We start from the raw sequence: 18,266 nt of genomic DNA on the forward strand, positions 1-18,266 counted from the left end.
CACTGCTTTTCCTGGGGCTGTCCCCAGAGCCACCCCCCGCTGCCCCTGCTTTAGAAATACCCAACCCCCTAGACTGGAGCCTCTGAGAAGCACAGGAGGTGGAACTCAGCTCTGCCGAAAGCCCCTGGCTTCGTTCCTCCGGGGTCTGCATCCCACACCAAAACCCCTGCCCGCGCCTGACCCTAGACTGACCCGACCCTGCCTTAGCAAGAAATGAAGAGGCAACGTGTTTCCTTCCAGTCATCAAAAGCCACAACCACTGCCTCTCCCACACGTCTGCCCTTCGGCTCACACAACAGGCACCCCATCTTCCAGTGGCTTCTGCGGAATGCCCAGGGCGGTCTCGTGGGGTGTCCTGAGCAGAGCCCTGACAAGACAGGGATCTGAGTGCCGCTGGGCCCAGTTCAGCTCCACTGCATTCGCTGGGCCCCGTAAAGCTGTGACTCCCGTAGGACCAAGGGTGGACAGAGGTCTGACTTGTGAGGTCTCTTCCAGCTCTGAAAGTGTGCAACTCCAAGGCTGAAATTCCATCATGATGAGCCCTTAAGACTATTCAGGACGTGAGATTCCCTCACTGCACATTCTCCCCGACCCCCACAGTTACGGGGGAGCCCCTCACCCTCAGGGGTTAAGGAGCAGGAAGGGCAGGAGTGATGTGGCCCCTTTGGGTCCTGTGGAGACTGGGCGCCAAGGAGCGGGACCCCTCAGCAGGGTTGGGACTGGGGTCCCAAAAGGGCACACACACAAAAAAACCTTTCTTTTCTTTTCCTTTTTTTTTTTTCTTTTTAGGGCCACGCCCAAGGCATATGGAGGTTCCCAGGCTGGGATTGAGTTAGACAGGCCTACACCACAGCCACAGCAAAGCCAGATGCAAGTCGCATTTGCAACCTGCACCACCGCTCACGGCAACGCCAGATCCTTTAACCCACTGAGCTGGGCCAGGGACGGAACCCGTGTCCTCATGGATTCTAGTCAGGTTCGCTCCCACTGAGCCACAACAGGAACTCCAAAACGGGCTTTCTAACTGTGGACAATGACTCAAAGCTCCCCCTCCTTCTAGAAAGAAATGGAAAGCTAAGTGATTTCCCAGCAGAGGGGGAGAAAATTCCTCATCTTCCTAAAACTGGCGCAGGCGGAGTCAAGCACACGTGGGGCTCTCTCTGGAGCAGATGGTTCTGTGCGCACACCAGCCACGCTTGCCCGCGTGCTTATGCACGTGTGCGCTTTGCTTGCTGGTCTCGTTTCATCATCTTTGCAGCTCTGCCCACAGACGGCTAAACACTGTGTGACCTACCCGCCTTTTGACTTCTTGGCTCTTTCGTCTATAGTCTATATGACTTAGGCACAGCAGCGGTGTGGCCATTTGAGCTGATAGCCTATCTTCCTCCTCCGCCACCCCCAACGTACACTCACATTCCCATCTACAAGGTATACTCACACTGCCTTTTCAGAACAGTCTTGGTATTACCTCTCAGAAGAAACAGCGAGAACAGAGTGAAAAACAAAGGCAAGTGCAAGAAGAGGGCAAAGTTACTGTAGAGTTGAACTTGACCCAATGCTTTCTTCTGCCACCATCTCCCCGGTTCCTACACACACACACACACACACACACACACACACACACACACTCTCTCTCTCTCTCTCTCTCTCTCTCTACTTATTTTTTTAGGGCTTCGTCCATGGCATATAGAAGTTCCCAGGCTAGGGGTTGAATCAGAGCTACAGCTGCCAGCCTATGCCACAGCCACAGCAATGCCAGATCCGAGCCACCTCTTTGACCTACACCACAGCTCACGGCAAAATGCCAGATCCTTAATCCACCGAGCAGGGTCAGGGATTGAACCCACGTCCTCATGGATACTAGTCAGGTTTGTTACCACTAAGCCACAAAGGGAATACCCCGACACACACACTTTAAGTACAGGTGAGAATGTTTGGAAATGATTTTCTGAAGACTGCAAGGTCCAAAGTAAACCCCAATGGATATCAGTCATCTCAGACTATCTCAAGATTGGAAGGGAACTTACCGCCCAGTCTAAGCAACTTAAATCCCTTCTGTAATGTTCTAGCCAGTTTTCCAGGCTGTGCTTAAATACCTTTTCTGTTGGAGAACAATTTCCCACAGAAATCCACATGCTTTGGATGGCTCTATGCTTAGAAAGTTCTTCATTATGCACAGATGAAAGAGCCCCTATATTTGTCAACCACAGGTCCTAGGCAAGTTCTTTGCAGCCACCTAAGATGAACCTCCTAGGCTATCCCCACAGGGTCTCTGGAGGAGGGGTCCGTGGGGCCACCACATGGCCACCACCATGCACATTAGAAAAAGAAGCCCATTCCTCATCTGCTGGAAATCTGTCATGGAAAAAAAATAGAAAAAAAAAACTTCAAAGATTTTATTTTTTTGCTTTTTAGGACTGCACCCACAGCATAATGCAGGTTCCCAGGCTAGGGGTCGAATCGGAGCTACAGCTGCTGGCCTACACCACAGCCACAGCAACCAAGGATTCAAGCTGCGCCTGCGACCTACACTGCAGCTCATGGCAATGCTGGATCCTTAACCCACTGAGCGAGGCCAGGGATCGAACCCACAACCTCATGGTTACTAGTTGGATTCATTTGTGCTGTGCCACAATGGTAACTCCACAGAGATGCTTGATGTATGATGTGAGCAAGGTTTCAGGGGAGAAGCAGAGGGAGCTAGGCTGGCTACATTTAATGCTGATTTAGATTTTGTAAACTTCTCAGATATGATCGTGATTCCCACAAGGGCAGAGAGAGGGTGGTGAGCGTGGACAGCCTCTGCCTCCTTGGCTTCACCTGGAGAGAACGGTCTCCAGCCCAAGAAAAGGGGCCGGTGGAAGAGAGAATAGCTGTGTAAGCCCTGCCAAGCCTGCCTGCTTTCGCCGCCTTGGCTCTGTTGTTTCCAGGGGAGGCTGGCCCCCAGCAATGCAGCTCTAAGAACACGCTGGAGGTGGACCAAACTATTTAACAACTGACTGAAGGATGAGAAATTCAGTGGCTGATGACCCAGCAGTCACAGGAAGAAGGTTACCCCTGAGGGTGTTTTTTGTTTGTTTGTTTTTTGTTTTTTGGCCACAGCGGCATCATGTGAAAGTTCCTACATGACGGGCCAGAGCTTGAACCAGCATCTTGGCAGCAAAAATGCCAAGTCCTTAACACATTGAGCCACCAGGGAACTCCCTGGAGGTGCCAAATTCATCCTTCGGGAATTATACCTCACCCCTGAAGACCTGATAAAGTGTCAAGGTCACTCCATAGAAGTCATGCTACTGACTCCCACTCTACTGGCCATTCATCAGGACTTTTTCTTGGCAGACTGTCCTGTCACTCATGGGAGCACTGGCAGCTTCAGAAGTGGAACCTGTGTGGCTCCAGGCAGCAGGGCCAAAGATACAAAGCTTACTTAGATATATTTCCACTTCTTATCAACAAGATAATTATTCCTGCAAGCTGCTTTTTTCCAGTGGAAACTCAGCCCTCAGCTTTGTCAACAAGATTTCTGGGTTGATTACTTCTCTCCAGGTAACAGGGCAGGCCGTGCCCTGTCACTGCTGGAAAGCGTGGGCAGCGACAGTGGCCGCTGAGGCACTGGGAACCAGCCGGTTTGTAAGCTGCAGCTCAATCTCTGGTTTTATGGCTGAAGAAATTGTGACCGCCAGAGGGGAAGTGAATGGTCGCAGGCCACGCAGGCAGGGAGGGTGCTTCTCCACCTCCACCCTGGCTGGGTCCTCAGACATCCCATCACCAGTATGAGCAGCTTCCTGGGGCACAGAGTGAGGCAGGGGCGAAACAGGCTACAGAGGAGGCCCAGATGCGGACCGAGGGAGACCAGCCAGCATTGGCGCCATCCTTATAAGCAATGCAGAAAAGCAGCAGTAGGTGAAGAGTACCCACTGGTTCCAACCTGACCAAGCCCAGCTCCTGGCTCTGGTTTCTGCAGCCTGAAGAAATGGATGAGGACTCAAAAGATAGTCAGGGAATATTTTAGAGGAAGCCGGATATACCTGGCTTGCCCTTCCCCTCCTCTGGGTGGCTGTCCTGGGATACTGGGGTCGGAGTTCGTCCCTGCGACAGGTGAAAGTTGACTGGACAAGGAGCCTCTTTGTCCAGTGACTTGGAAACCACAGAATAGAAACTGAGGTAGCTCACAGGGAGAGCCCCAAGAATGCAGGGAGAGCAGATCTAAGCCCTCCTTTGGGGTCACCTGAACCCCTGGATTGCCGATGCAGCTGATGGCGAAACGGGGATTTCCTTGATTTACTTAAAAAAAAAAAAAAAATGGCTCCAGGATAACAGGAGAGAGCTGTGTCTTTCTCCTAAGCAATTCCCAAGCCCAGTTTCTAGTGCCCCATGGCCTCTGCCCAGTCTAAGCATCTTTTTATTTTATTTTATTTTGTTTTATTTTTGTTTGTTTTTAGGGCTGCATCTGCGGCATGTGGAAGTTCCTGGGCTGGGGGTTGAATTGGAGCTGCAGGTGCCGGCCTAAGCCACAGCCATAGCAACACAGGATCCGAGCTGCATCAAGACCTACGCTATAGCTTGTGGCAACACTGGATCCTTAACCCGGTGAGAGAGGCCAGGGATTGAACCTGCATCCTCACAGACACCACGTCGGGTTCTTATCCCACTGAGCCACAAAAGGAACCCCACCAAGCATCTTTCTTACTGCCAGTTCCCCCCAGCCCAAGTTCGTGTAGGCCCAAGTTCACCCTTGCTCAGGCAGACAGTTTGGAGGTCCATCCCCCCTCATCCCAGTCCACTCTGGCCAGCCTTCTGGGATCAATGCCATCTCTGAATCACTCAGACGCTTCCTGCTCTGTGACAAAGGTCAGTAGCCAAGCCCCAGGTCCTGCCAGCCTGAGCGAGATAGTTGGGATCCTTGGCGTGTGATCCCCTGCTCACCTCCACCACTCTCTTGGCCAGCCACACACCTTTGGCTACCTGACTACTGCCCAGCTTCCTCTGAAGCCCGTCCCTATGTCCTCATCGATGAATGAGGACGTGAGAGTGTCTGGGCCACAGGGCTGTTGTGGGCACCAAGATCTCCGCATAGCACTCAGCACGGTACCTGGCGCTTGGTAGCTTTCTGGGTGCACTTGCATTATTAGAGCAGTTACTGTTGCTAGTACAATCATCAGAGCGTCCAAGGCCCAGAGGGGCACCATGGAGGGCAAGAAGTCCCCTCTCAATCCCAAAGCTCCACCCTGAACAAAAAGCCACATTTCTGCTGAACTGGGAGAAACTGACCACCCCACCCACTGATTGTGGCTTCCAAAAATCTGGCTGCTTGGCTGGGGAGAAATGGACTGTTCTAGTCTCTCTGCGACAAGCTGAGCGACACATCTGGACTTTTCCTCCCTGGTCCAGGGGGCCCGTTGCCCGTCCTTTTCCCTCTCACCCGGTGCTTCACTCTCCTACCTCCTCCGCCATTCAGGCCTTATCCTGCATCTGTTCTGCCCCTAGTGGGACCCTAGCTCAGCGGCCGGGGCACTTCCTTGCCCCACTCCCACCCACTCTGCAGGCAGCAGGAGGGAACATGCCGGGAATGGCTGGCAAAGGCCAGGGGGCTGGAGGCAGGAGGTGGCAGTGAGGGCTGCAACTGCCCTGGCAGCAGGGTGGCTCCGCCATGGCCCCAACCCAGACGCTGGACACTGGGCTGGCTCTGGCTCAGTGGGCCTGGACTCCCGGCTGCCCCCAGCTCTGGGCAACTCTGGAAAGGCTAAGAGGCAAAAGGGAAGGAGCGTGGTGGAGGCAGAGAAACTGCTTCCATATGGGCTGGAGGGAGAGAGAGGACACCAGGAAGAAATACACCATTTTAGCAGGAAGTAAATTCCATTTTTTTCCCCTCTACCGAGGACTTCTAATAAACCCATTGAGGCTTGAATCCCAGGAATTTGACTTATTTTTTCTTTTTGTCTTTTTAAGGCGGCACCCACGGCATATGGATGTTTCCAGGCTAGGGGTCGAATCTGAGCTACAGATGCTAGCCTACATCACAGCCACAGCAATGCCAGATCCTTAACCCCCTGAGTGAGGTCAGGGATCAAACCTGCATCCTCATGGATCCTAGGCAGGTTCTTCACCTGCAGAGCCATGATGGGAACTTCAAATCATTTTAAATGATTGCAACGGTATTTTGAAACGGAAGACGTTCAGACGCCATTCGGCTTCCCACTCCGTCCTGAATGGACCTGGAGCACTGGGAAGGAAGGAAAATTGGGCCTCCTTCCCAATGGCTCGTGGAGAAAGGGCCCCCAGGTCAGCGGGCCTCCTCTGCCTCAGTGGGGTGAGGCGGGGGATGCTTTACCCTGGGAAGGAGACCCTCAGTAATTGAGCTGGAAGGGAGAGGAGAGGAGAGAATTCTGCTAAATCCCAGCCCAGCGGAAGGAGAAAACACGTCTTATGAGAGAAAAGCGACGGGGGCAGATGGACATGGTGAACAGCTCAGCCACACATCACCAGTCAATCCTTATTTAACGCCCCAGCCTGTCCAGGTTGGCCAGATATGGTTGCCGGGCACTGGGAGAGCTGAGTTACCACACAGCCGACTGGTCCCCGGACCTGCCCCCCACCCGCCTGACGATGGTCACAAGCAACGTGCCCCACGGGGGACGTCCCCCTCATGGACACATAGGGAAGTCCCCCTGCATGTGTGGGCACATGCCAGCCCATACGCTGAGTCCTGATGGCCAGGCTCATTGCCTGCCCATGACGTGACACGAGCTCAGCCTTCCCGTTAGAGCCGCCACTGAAGTCAGCCCTCTAGTTTCAATGCTTCCAGCCAAACCCCTGGAGGATTCGTCCCCGGGGCCACAAAGTGGTAGGAAATAGTGGCCTTTGTCCTAACCCATGAACCCTCTCCAATCTAACCCCCCTTCCCCAACCCTATCCTTTGGCCATCTTCCTCTTCCTTGCTTTTCTTTGGTACCCGGGGGCAAAGATGGAACAGATGCGGGCACAGAGCAGCATTCATACTGTCTGGGTCCGGGGGGGGGGCGTCTCTTTCCCCCTCGACAGTTAGCTGTCCGCTGTTCCCCCACTTCCCTCAAGCTGCCCACCTGGGCCTCCCCATGTGGTGACACAATTTCCACTCCCTTCACTCAACACTCCCTCAGGCAGAGGCAAATATCTCTGGAGAATGAGATATATATATATATTTTTTGGCCAGACCCAGGACAGGTGGAAGTCCCCGGGCCAGGGATCGAACCCCACACCACAGCAGTGACCCAAGCCGCTGAGGTGACAGTGCCAGATCCTTTACTGGCTGCACCACCAGGTACTCCTGGAGAAGGAATTTAATGCACCAGCTCAGAGCCTGCACTCAGTGAAAGGAGCTGTGAAGGAACCCCCAGTCCAGCTGCCTGCACGGGCTCCACACGGTCAGCTGGAGTAGCTGCTCGTCAGGCGGCCCCGATGGGCAGCGTTCTAGGGAAGAAGGCCGGCGCTTGTGGCCATCACGGCCCCCAGAGGGAGAGGAGGCGCCCCTCCACCCACTGTCTCCTCTTTGCTCCTCCACCCTTCACTTTTCCCAGAACTCCCCCTGACCTGAAAAACAATTCTGCCGCCAGGCTGCTCAGTAGCCCAGGATTGAAGTTTAACAGACACAAAAATAATTCTCTTGAGTGAGCTATTTTCTGCCCAAGTTCAGGAAGAATAGCTCGGGGTGGCAGGTAGAGGGGGAAGACGCGGAGGGGAGGCTGGTCGAGGGCCACCCACGCCCACACTCCACTCCCCTGAGCAGGACTCTCAGGGAGGCGGAGACCTTAGCCAGGGGCTCCAGACTTATTGGCTGCCCCCCTGCCCCCTCTGCCCCCCTCCCCACCCCAGGTGAGGCATGAGAGCAGCAGGGAAGCAGGTTCGGGCTTGGGAGGTGGGCAGGGGCTCCCTGCACACCGGGATTCGCTCTTCCATAGCTACTGCTCTCTTACGGGATGGAAGGAAAAGAATTACACACGCTACTTTACCTGGCCTCCAAAAAGGGCCTTTTACCCATTTGCCTATCTCACGAGATGGCCGTGTCAGCTGAGATGACGTATTTCAAGAGTGTTATAAAAAAACTATCCTCCATAACCATGTTCGTTAGTAGTTTGCTATTCCTCGCCCAGGTGTTTGAGAGGTGGGAGGAGGCCCGCATTCGGGAATCAAGTGCAAGGCTGTGAGAAGATATTCCGAAGCATTAAACGGAGCTGGCGGCACAAGGTGGTCCCAGTTGGGACAGCCCACCAGGCGGAGAGAGTTTCCTATCCCACAGGATAAGCATCATTCACTGCCGCCAGAGCCCCGGCCCAAATCCCACTTCACTTTCGAGTCTAGAGAACTTGGCTTTGACCATGAGTTTCCTTTGGATTTTCTCAACACAGAACGTTCCTTCTAAAAGCTCTCGGAAAATATCTGGGAAGATAGAGGAGGGGAGGAAGGAAGGAGAAGAAAGAAAGAGGGAGAGAGAGAAGGAGGAAAGCGCAGGATTCGTTCATGGAATATCGTCAGACAGAAAGCTCTCGTTAGAATGCTCCAGAAAGAAACACCCCGCATCAGACAGTATCAGCACGCACGGGGAGAGGTACCCAAGGAGAGGGATCATTCGTGCCTTTAGTAAGGACTTCTATATAAACTAGGGCTGTCCTGCTCCCCCTCTCTGTGACAGTCATCTGTTAAAAGAAAGAAACTTCCAGAGGACACATGGAAGGCCTGCAGGCTAAACCTGACCGTGGATGAGTTCTGTCTCTCATCTGCCCCCATCGCTACCAGTGATTACACATTTTTAAACTCATCGTCAGTGTTTAAAAAACATAGAGAGAGGAGTTCCCACTGTGACTCAGTGGAAACAAATCTGATTAGTATCCATGAGGACGTGGTTTTGATCCCTGGCCTCAATTAATGGGTTAAGGATCTGGTGTCGCCGTGAGCCGGGGTGTAGGTCACAGACACGGCATGGATTTGGTGTGTCTGTGGCCGTGGTGCAGGCTGGAAGCGGTAGCTCCAATTTGACCCCTAGCCTGGGAACTTCCACATGCTGCAGGCATGGCCCTAAAAAAGAAAAAAAAAAAAAAAACCTGGATAGGAGTTCCCAATGTGGTGCCATGAGATCAGCAGCATTCCTGGAGCACTGGGACGCAGGTTTGATCCCAGCCTGACACAGGTGAGGGATCCATAGGGTTGAGGGTCCAGAGCTGCCAAAGCTGTGGCAGCTGCAGCTGGGATCTGATCCTTGGCTCAGGGAGGCAAAAACAAAACAAAGCAAAAACCTGGATAATCTGGCCACACTGCACTGTAGTTCCAATGGCAATCCTGCTGGCCTGAGGCGGTGCTGCCCCTCCAGAGCAGGCTTGTGGCCTCCAGTCCATCTTGCCAGGGTTTGCACTGACTGTTAGCCACCTGGCCCTGGTCCCCGGAACCAGCCCCCTGCAGCAGCCGAGCTCTGCAGTGGGGAGATTGTTAGAGATAAAACTGGAGGCAGCCTGCCTGGCTGCAAACCCTGCCTTTCCTCCCTTCCAGCTGTATGACCAGAAACACTGACCTGAGCTCTCTGAGGTCCTGTTCCCTCACCTGTAAAAGGAGAAGAATAACAATACCTCCCTGATTCGTCAGTGCGGATTCAACGAGATAACGTGTGTAAAGTACTCAGCACAGGCACAGCAGCGGCTCAGAGAGTGTTGGCGTGTGTTATTATGCACAATCGGTTCCATAACGTCGAGGATTCATCTGAGTTGCTGCCTAGCTTTTTAAGGATGTGTTGTCCCCAAAGAGACTGTCCTTCAACAATCCTTTCCAGCTTAGGGGACCAGGTCTATCAACAAACGTATTTCCACCCAATAAACATCTATTGAGTATGTCTGTGATGAGTTAGGTATTGTGTGGGTGGTGACACCTCAGAGATGGGGCTCAGACTTGTTCTCAAGGATTCACAGCACAGGTGTCGGGGGGACAATTGAACAGCCCAACCCTGTCCCCTCCCAGCCTTGCCCAACCACCTGGGAGCAGGGCATTCATGAAGGAATCGGGGTGCATCTGATTCTTCTCCTATGCTCCAAACCCTCCCAGAGCCTTACTCAGAGATGATCAAGAGTGCATTACTTCATTTCACCTCCAATTTCTCAAGTTGCATCCTAGAGTTCTCCCACTGCACCCAGGTTAGCATAATTCCATTTCAACAAAGCCATTCAGCTCTTCGATGGCGTTCACTCAAATGGAATTTTACCCGAGGCAGCCCATCCCCCACTTCCTAACATCATGGCACCCAAGAAGTCGGTGCGCTTGCCAAATAGGCTGGGCAGAAGTAACTTCCCGCGTCTGGCAGAAGTCCGGAAATTCAGAGCCTTTTGGAACAAAGAACTCTGCCCTGAAGGTGTTTTCCAGTATCATCCTAGCCAGCCTGGAACTGTCCCATTCACCCTCCACAGGCACCACCTACTGCTCCTTCCACCCTCCTCCGACAGGAAAGGGGGTGGGGTGGAGACAGGGTGAAGGACGCTGGGGACACTATGCAGAAGGGGCAGCGGGCAGGTGAGGTCTCAGAGGACCTGAATTTAAGCTCTCAAGTTTTGGGAAAGAAACTTTGCCTCTTAACTTCTTTGAATTCAATCTCCTCTTTTGTAAAGTGGGAATAACAATCTTATTTAGGGTTATTGAGAGGCATATGGGAGAAGATGCAAGAAAAACATTTAACACAGGGCCTGGAATGTATGAAGTTATAGTCACCATTTGGTTTCCTATTACACGACCTGATTAGCAGCTATTACATGATATCTTAACCTCGAAAGGGTCAAAGGGTGGAGTTGAGAGAGACACTGAGGCAGAGTTGGGGGTGGCGGTGGCTGAAGGGTAGGTGGGGCCCTGCCACTGAGCCCAGCATGGGCCTGGTGACCAAGATGAGGCCCAGGGCAGAGGCGCATGCTGACAGGCACAGACTAGATGGGTAATTACAGGATTGTGGGCTGGGGTGGCCCATGCAGCTGGCCAGCCAGCCACATTCTTTTGTCCCGTGGGTGGCTGGGTGGGTGGGCAGCTGGCTGTTTATGTGGCTGCCAGGACACTGAGTATATCTAACACCTTTTACACCAGCACCCTCCTTCCCCCCTGGGGCAGAATGTTCAACCCTTGGAAGGGAAGGGACCCTTTGGGCCTTCTGCTCCTTTCCACATGGTACCTCCTCTGTTCTCTTCACCCCATCTTCCAGCGCCCCCCTGATCTCCAATCGGACAAGTCAGAGGGTCAAAGAACAAGGTCAGACTCTGAACAACTGTTTTATGGAGACTATTAACTTCAGTTCACCGCAGCTGGAGCCTTTACAAGATCACGAAGCCCTGGACAGGAGTTCCCCCTGGGGTGCAGTTGGTTAAGAATCCAACTGCAGCAGCTCGGATTGCTGTGGAGGCACAGGTTTGATCCCCAGCCTGATGCAGTGGGTTGAAGGATTCTGTGTTGCAACAGTTGCAGCTCAGATTTGATCCCTGGCCTGGGAACTTCCGTATACTGTCAGTTCAGCCATTAAAGAAAAAGAAGAGGCCCCAGACAGATGTAAATGCCATCCCAATCCCCATCCCTGGGTGTTTTGATTAGCTAGCATGCACATGATTCTGATACTTCCCATGTCCTGCTCCTAAAATCAATGCCCAGGGATATATACGTCCCTCCCAATCCACTTGGCAAAAATGCAATTCAGTAGGTGTTAACTGAGCACCTAATATGTGCTCAGCCCAGACATCAGCCTCTCGGTTGAACTGAACAGAAAGGCAAGTGCTGGGGAGGATGTGGAACCAGAGGATCCCTCACTCACTGTCAGCGGAAGCCCAGGGAGCAAGGGCTTCAACGGAGCCCGGGGACCCTGCTCAGGGCTCTCAGAGTCAGGCTGTGGCATTCACAGGGCCGTCTGTGTCCAACGCACCAGACAGGCACACACATAAGCTAGAAACCAAATCCTTAGGTTGAGGACAGTACAATTATTATAGCCTAAAGGACTTAAGCTCATCTCGTCTTATATGAAGTGTTTGAAAGAATGGGGGACAATGGGAACTTTTATCCACTGCTTAAAGGAGTGTTTTTGGTACAATCACTATGTGTAATTTATGTGACCCAACAAGTCCATTCTGGGTATTCCTAGAGGAATCCCTGTACATGCGCCAGAGGACAAGACAACATTTTCCTAGCAGTATTAGCTTATCAAACAGCCCCAAACTGGAAACAGCCCCCAAGTGCATCAACAAGAGGAAAGATGTACGAACTGTAGCTTATTCGTACGGAATACGATGCTGCAGGGGCAACTACTCACCTACAGCCGTGCGCATCAATGTGGGCGGGTCTCAGAAATAGGAAAAACGTGCATCCTAGACATCACGCATGTATGTAAACACCACAAGACATGTAAAACTCAACAATATATTGTTTTGTAAAACATACAGAGATGACAACCTACAAAGAAAAGCAAGGAGATACTAACTAAAATTCATAATAGTAGACACAGTGTGGTGGAGAGCAAGGAAGGGGATGCAAAAGGGAAAAGGTAAGGGGGCTTTTTTTTTTTTTTTCTTTTTCTTTTTTTTGGCTGCACCAGCGGCATGCAGAAGTTGACAGGCCGGGGATCAAGCTCGAACCATTGCAGCTACCCGAGCCACAGTAATAGAGCCTTAACCCACTGCTCCACCAGGGAACTCTCTTAAGGGTCTGTAAATGTTTCACTTTGAACTTAGGAGGTGGGTATAGGATATGCTATACTATCCTTTAATCTATACATAGGCCTATTGTATGCTCTTTGTATGATATGTTTCACAGTTTAAAGAAATCAACAAAAAGAATTGAAGTCTCTGAGTCCCAGAAAAGTGAAACAACTTTTCCAAGCTCATCAGCTAACACAGGACGGCAAGAGAAATCAACTTACTGAATCTGAGTTTAGCCACTTCTGGATTCTAAAAGGACCTCTCACCATGAGTTTCTGGTCTAGCAAATTTGAAAACAATTGCAAGAGTCTTTTCTTTTCACTCTTAAATTCCCAGTATCCTAAAGAGTGCCTGGCACACAGTAGGTCCTTAACACCTATCTGCTGAATGCTCTTCTGGGGCTTCCTTGCTGTCAGGTGCTTGGCTTGTATCATCTCTAACCCTCACACAAATCCGCCAGGGAGCTATTCTTATCCCAGTTTACAGATAAGGAAACTTGGATTCCAAGAGATTAAGAAACATGCCCAAGGTTGTGACCGTGGGACATAGCCAGAATCTGAATCTAAGCATGTCTAACTCAAACCTAGTGTTTCTCCCATTCCGCAAGGCTGCTAGCACAGCTTCTAACAGCACTGCCTAAAATTTCAATCACTCACCAAGAAATTCACCTGGGACCCCCAGCCAAGGGGCGGCTGAGGGTTTTCTCCTCCTTCAACCTATCTCCAGCCTCTGGCACCTAGAGTGGCTTGGACAGCCAGACCCAGCACCAGCACGCCGTGCAGCGCTGTGGTCATGGCTTTACAGCATGGGGCAGATCATGGCATCTCTTTAAAGCCTGGATTCCCATATACATGCTGGAGAGAACACTCAGCACTTACTCCAAGGAGAAGCTGGGAAGATTAAAGGAGACATGGGAAGTCATCAGCACAGTGCCTGGCAGAGGCTGGCAGAGGCTGGCAGGTGAGACCAGAGGCCACTTCTCCTTCCAGGTGAGTAGATTCGGCAGTGTCCCTCAAAGGATAGCCAGGAGGGGAAGAGGTAAACAAGGTGAGAAGAGCCCCCAGGTGGCCAACAGAACAATGGCCTCCCCCGCCCCTCGGTGCACTTAGAAGGTTATCAATAAAGTGGCTTGTTTAAAAGTGAAAGATAGTTTCTTATTTGCCTTCCAGACCATCCAAGTCTTATTTGATCCCGGCCATCTTTCTGCACAGAGCTAGCTCTCTCCGGTCCTTGTCTGCTATGTTTACCCGAGTAAGGTCCCCACGGTGCTGGAGAGGCAACGAGGCTTAAGGGTGCTATCAGAGGGAGCCCCTTTCTGAGAGGCCACTGTCCCCAGAGTATGCTTTGGCCAAACCTTGCTCCCTCGTCAGCTTGTTCAAACTGGTTAATTAATCTAAGCCTGCCACTCAGGAACATTTCTGCAGGCTTACTCTGTGCAAGGCAGGCCCTGAATGCCTGTGACTGCAGAGGAGGGCAGAGGTGGCAGGCTGCCAGGAGGTTAATTCAGGTCCAGTGAGGGTCCTGATTCCCACTCACCAGCCGTGTCACCTTGGCTCATTGCTCAACCCCCGAGAGAGCCTGTTTCCCCTGGAAAAGGAGGACAGTGTGGGTTCCCATCCCACAGGCTGTGACAGGTCTGGGAGGCCAGGCACACGAGGTCCAGGGCCCACCATCTGTACCACTGAGCTCAGCGCTGTTCCTGAGTAGCTTTTCCTGGAGCTGAATCTCTGGTGCCAGCAGGTGGCACACATTGGACATGTCACCAGCAGAGCCTGGGGCCTCCTGGGTGCCCCGCAGTGCCTGGAATGTCACACCTTGCACAACACCTCAAAGCTTCAACCTGTCATCAGAAGGCCAGTGAGAGGCAGCAGCTTCCCAGGAACAGGCTGCTGGGTCCTGCCCGAACTCCACTTTCCCGCTGGCGCAGCTGCCCACGCCCTGCTCAGGACCAGGACTCTCCCCTGGGCAGAATGGGGACTTTGTGTGGCATCTGGTTCTGGGAACACTACTGGGTCTATTCCTTGGCACGGGACCTGCTTGGCAAGTTTGCCAAAGCATGACACACACTCAAGCTCCCCGAGCGTCTGCTGCTTCTGCCGCAGGCTCCTGCCATTTACCTACCAGCCTGTCACCTCTGCCCCTCCTGCCACCCCAAGGGGTCTTCTCCCCCCCACACACAAAAGTTACTTCAAAGGGCGGGACTTCCCAAGAGGGCTTCACCTGCCCTCATTCTCCATTTGCTGAAGCCGAGAATGACTTCCTTCCTGCCAGCGTAGATAGGAGTCATTACACAGTCATCAGGGAGACTCCACCCCCACACCCCGCACCCCAGCCGCTCTGATGCTAAACCCCCAGGGACTCTCCAGGGAACCCCCCCTGACCATCGGGACCACAAGGAGCGAGGATTCATATGGGAAGACAGTTTCTCTTCCACATGTCACTACGGCAGGATGCAGTTGCCGCCACCAACGCCTATAGCCTGAGTTGAGCAAGAAACAGTCTGTCCCCACCCTGGACCATTTCCCCAACAGCCACGAGTCAGACTCCAGTGTCCAGGGGAACCGGCTCCATCTCCGGCTATGCACCTTCTCTCAGCGGCTCTGACCGCCCTCCACGTTACCTGTCATTTCCCCGGAACCTGATTACAGGTGACCGTGCCCTTTACCCACATGAGCAAGGTTTGACTACCCTTCCCTTCTTGGCTGTTTACTCGCCTTAATGCTGAACTTTCTTGTTGGAGAGCGTGGCTCTCCAGGTCTGGGAAGCTGGATGGACAGAATGAAGAGGCTGCTTGCCGATTTGGGGGAAGACGGAAGAGGAAGCATGAGGCTGAATCTTGGCTCCAGTAGAAATCCCAGTGCCCCCAGGGCCACCTGAAGGGGAATTGGCAGGCCTTCCTGTCCCCATCTGAGGTACAGGTGGGGCAGAAAAACCAAAGGTGAGGCCAGTCACAAGTCCAGGGTGAAGGGAAGTCACGGGGAAGGGGAGGGAGTGAATGGTAGGCTGGTCCCAAGAGAGGGCGGTGCTGCCCTCAGGGAGAGACTGGGATTGGAAATAACACCACAGAGCAGGCTGGGGTGTTGCGACCACCCTCAGGATCAAGCTGCCCCCATCTCCCCCCATCATCAAACACCTCCCCATCTTTTCTTCATTAAACCTTCCTCCACCCATCCTCCCCTCATCACCGTGACCTCCACTGAGCTCGAGAATGTCTCGATGTTCCAGTTTGCCCTGAATAGTTTTGGTTGAGGTCTAGTGTTCCGAGATACCTTTTTTTGGTTTTTTTTTTTTTTGGTCTTTTTAGAGCTGCACCCATGACATATGGAAGTTCCCAGGTTAGGGGTTGAATCAGAGCTGCAGCTGCCAACCACAGCCACAGCCACAGCCATGCCAGATCTGAGCCATGTCTGTGACCACAGCTCATGGCAATGCTGGATCCTTAACCCATTGCATGAGGCCAGGGATCAAACCTGCGTCCTTGTGGATAGTAGTCAGGTTCATTACCACGGAGCCACGATGGGAACTCCCCGACATAACTATTAATCACACCCCTTTCACTCTTGAAAGCCTCTTAGTGTGGGCAATAAATCATATAGTCACTCTCTCTAGCACATCCAAGAGGGCACTGACACAAGAGAGGGTCCGTGGAGCATCAGAGAAAAGCGTAACTAGAAGCAAGACCTGAGTGGTTCAGAGCAACAGCTGGGCTGGCTTTCACCCAGCTGGATCCCCTGAGAATGGACAGTAGTGGAGGGAGCCGCTAGCTACGGCCCGGCCCTGGCTCAGACCATCTAGAGGGAGGAGGCCCTGTCTGGCTGGTGGGTCCCTGCTCCCTGTCATCCCTCGGAGGGTCTACTACCAGGCTAGAGCAGGCTTTTCAGCAAATCTTGTCATTTCCTCACTTCTCTTGACTTGCATCCAAGACAGACTTGGGCAGGGTTAAGCTGGAACCCTATAACTCATCCTGCCCAGCGACACACTGCATCGCCTGCCAGCTTGGACTTCCAGGGGCTCCTGACTCTGGCTCTTCGGTCACAGAACCCACCTGCTGGACATAAGCACTGGCAGGTTTCTAGCAAACTCTGGTTTTCCGGCAGGATGGCTGCTGCCTCCCCAGGGTGTAAGGTAAAGAAATGAGCAACGGCAAGTCCTCCTCCGGTCTTGGATAACCACTTGGTCTGGCCCACCAGACCCCAGGCTTTCCTCCAAATGTGGAAGACATCGGCTTTGGACCCTGGCTATTTGTTCTGGGAGTGGAAGGTTGGGGTGCAAGAGGTCCTCTTGGTGCTTCCTCTGGGACTCAGTCCCCAAAGGAGATCAATTCTGAGGTTGAATAAGGAAGGAAGACTGAGAAACCGTAAACACAAGGAACCAGGGCCCGTCAAACAGCATCAGGCCTTTCACAGTATTTATACAAGTCAAGTCTGATGGTCTTGACTGAAGAGCTGCGAGGGCTCAGGAAAGCTTCCTATTCTTTCCCTCCTGCCTCGTCCCACTCTCCTCTTTTCTTATCCTTTTTCACTTTCCTTCCCTTCTTATCCATTACCCTGGAAGGGGTCCAAGTCGTGGCTGATGAGGGGCCAAGCCAGAGCACAGATTGTGAATTCCCCAGCTTTTTTGTAGTTTGAGTCAGCCCCATAGCCGGTGGTGGATTCATCTCAAATGGGTCCACAGAGGCCACTGAGTAGGGGGGACGGGAGCTCTGAGGCCCCTACTTCTACTCAAGGATCTGAAGTACCCAAAACAAAAGCCAGAGAGAAATCCGCAGTCTTAAAAACCTCCGGGTCTGGCTGCATGCAACCCTGACACCATTCCAGAAGGATCCTCCAGCACAAGGACAGGGAAGAGATGAGAAAAGTTCCCCGACACTCTTGGTTTATAGAATGGAGGCTCTAGTGTCCAGATAAACCATTTCCACCTCAGCAAACCACCCCCACTTCCTGGCCTGACTTAAAACTTTTGCCAACACCATGGCTTCCCTCATCCCAGAATCTTTCCTGATTTCTTGTGCACACCCAGCTCCCTAACAGAGATGGGCGGCTCACAAGATCGCTAGGCAGAAAGGGAATGAGGGGCTAGAAACGTCTGCCATGCTGGGATGCACCTCCTGATCCTAGGAGAATAAGAGATGTGGATTTACCACAAAGCCACAATCCCTTCCCAGTCAACCCGTTCTGGAGTCATATTGCAGCCATCCCATAATCATCCCTGTGTTGGGTGTCCCCTTCAGAAATGGTAACCATCGGCCATGAGGAAGCCAGACTTCCAGCAGAGAGCTGGGGCAGAGCTGAACTCTGCCCAGGAGAGCTTTTGCAATGCTCAGAAAATGCCTGCCCAACTGCTTGCCTGGGCTCTGGCCCCTCTGGCTGCAACTGAGCCCAGACAGGAGGCTGACTCACTCACCGCACAGAGAAGGAGGAAGAGGAGGAGGAGAAGGAGGAGAAGGAGGAGGAGGAGATGCGGGAAGGGCCTGGGCTCAGAGACCCAGGGCTCTCCCAGCCCAGGCAGCCTGTGTCTCAGCCTCAGCGGTCCATGGGGGGAGAGCGCAGTGTCCACTGCTTCTCAGATACCATATGATGTTCGCTCCTA

At 52.7% G+C, this 18,266-nt stretch overlaps 1 protein-coding gene across 1 annotated transcript in view; it reads right to left on the reverse strand.

Moving 5' to 3' along the window:
• The window catches only part of VDR (vitamin D receptor), a 59,265-nt gene that overhangs the window by 40,256 nt on the left and 743 nt on the right, over window positions 1-18,266 (reverse strand).

The sequence above is a fragment of the Sus scrofa genome, chromosome 5, assembly GCF_054392235.1.
Source record: "Sus scrofa isolate SSC_HxYL_T2T_F1_AM1 chromosome 5, Sscrofa_HxYL_maternal_Yorkshire_Landrace_v2.0, whole genome shotgun sequence".
NCBI lineage: Eukaryota > Metazoa > Chordata > Mammalia > Artiodactyla > Suidae > Sus > Sus scrofa.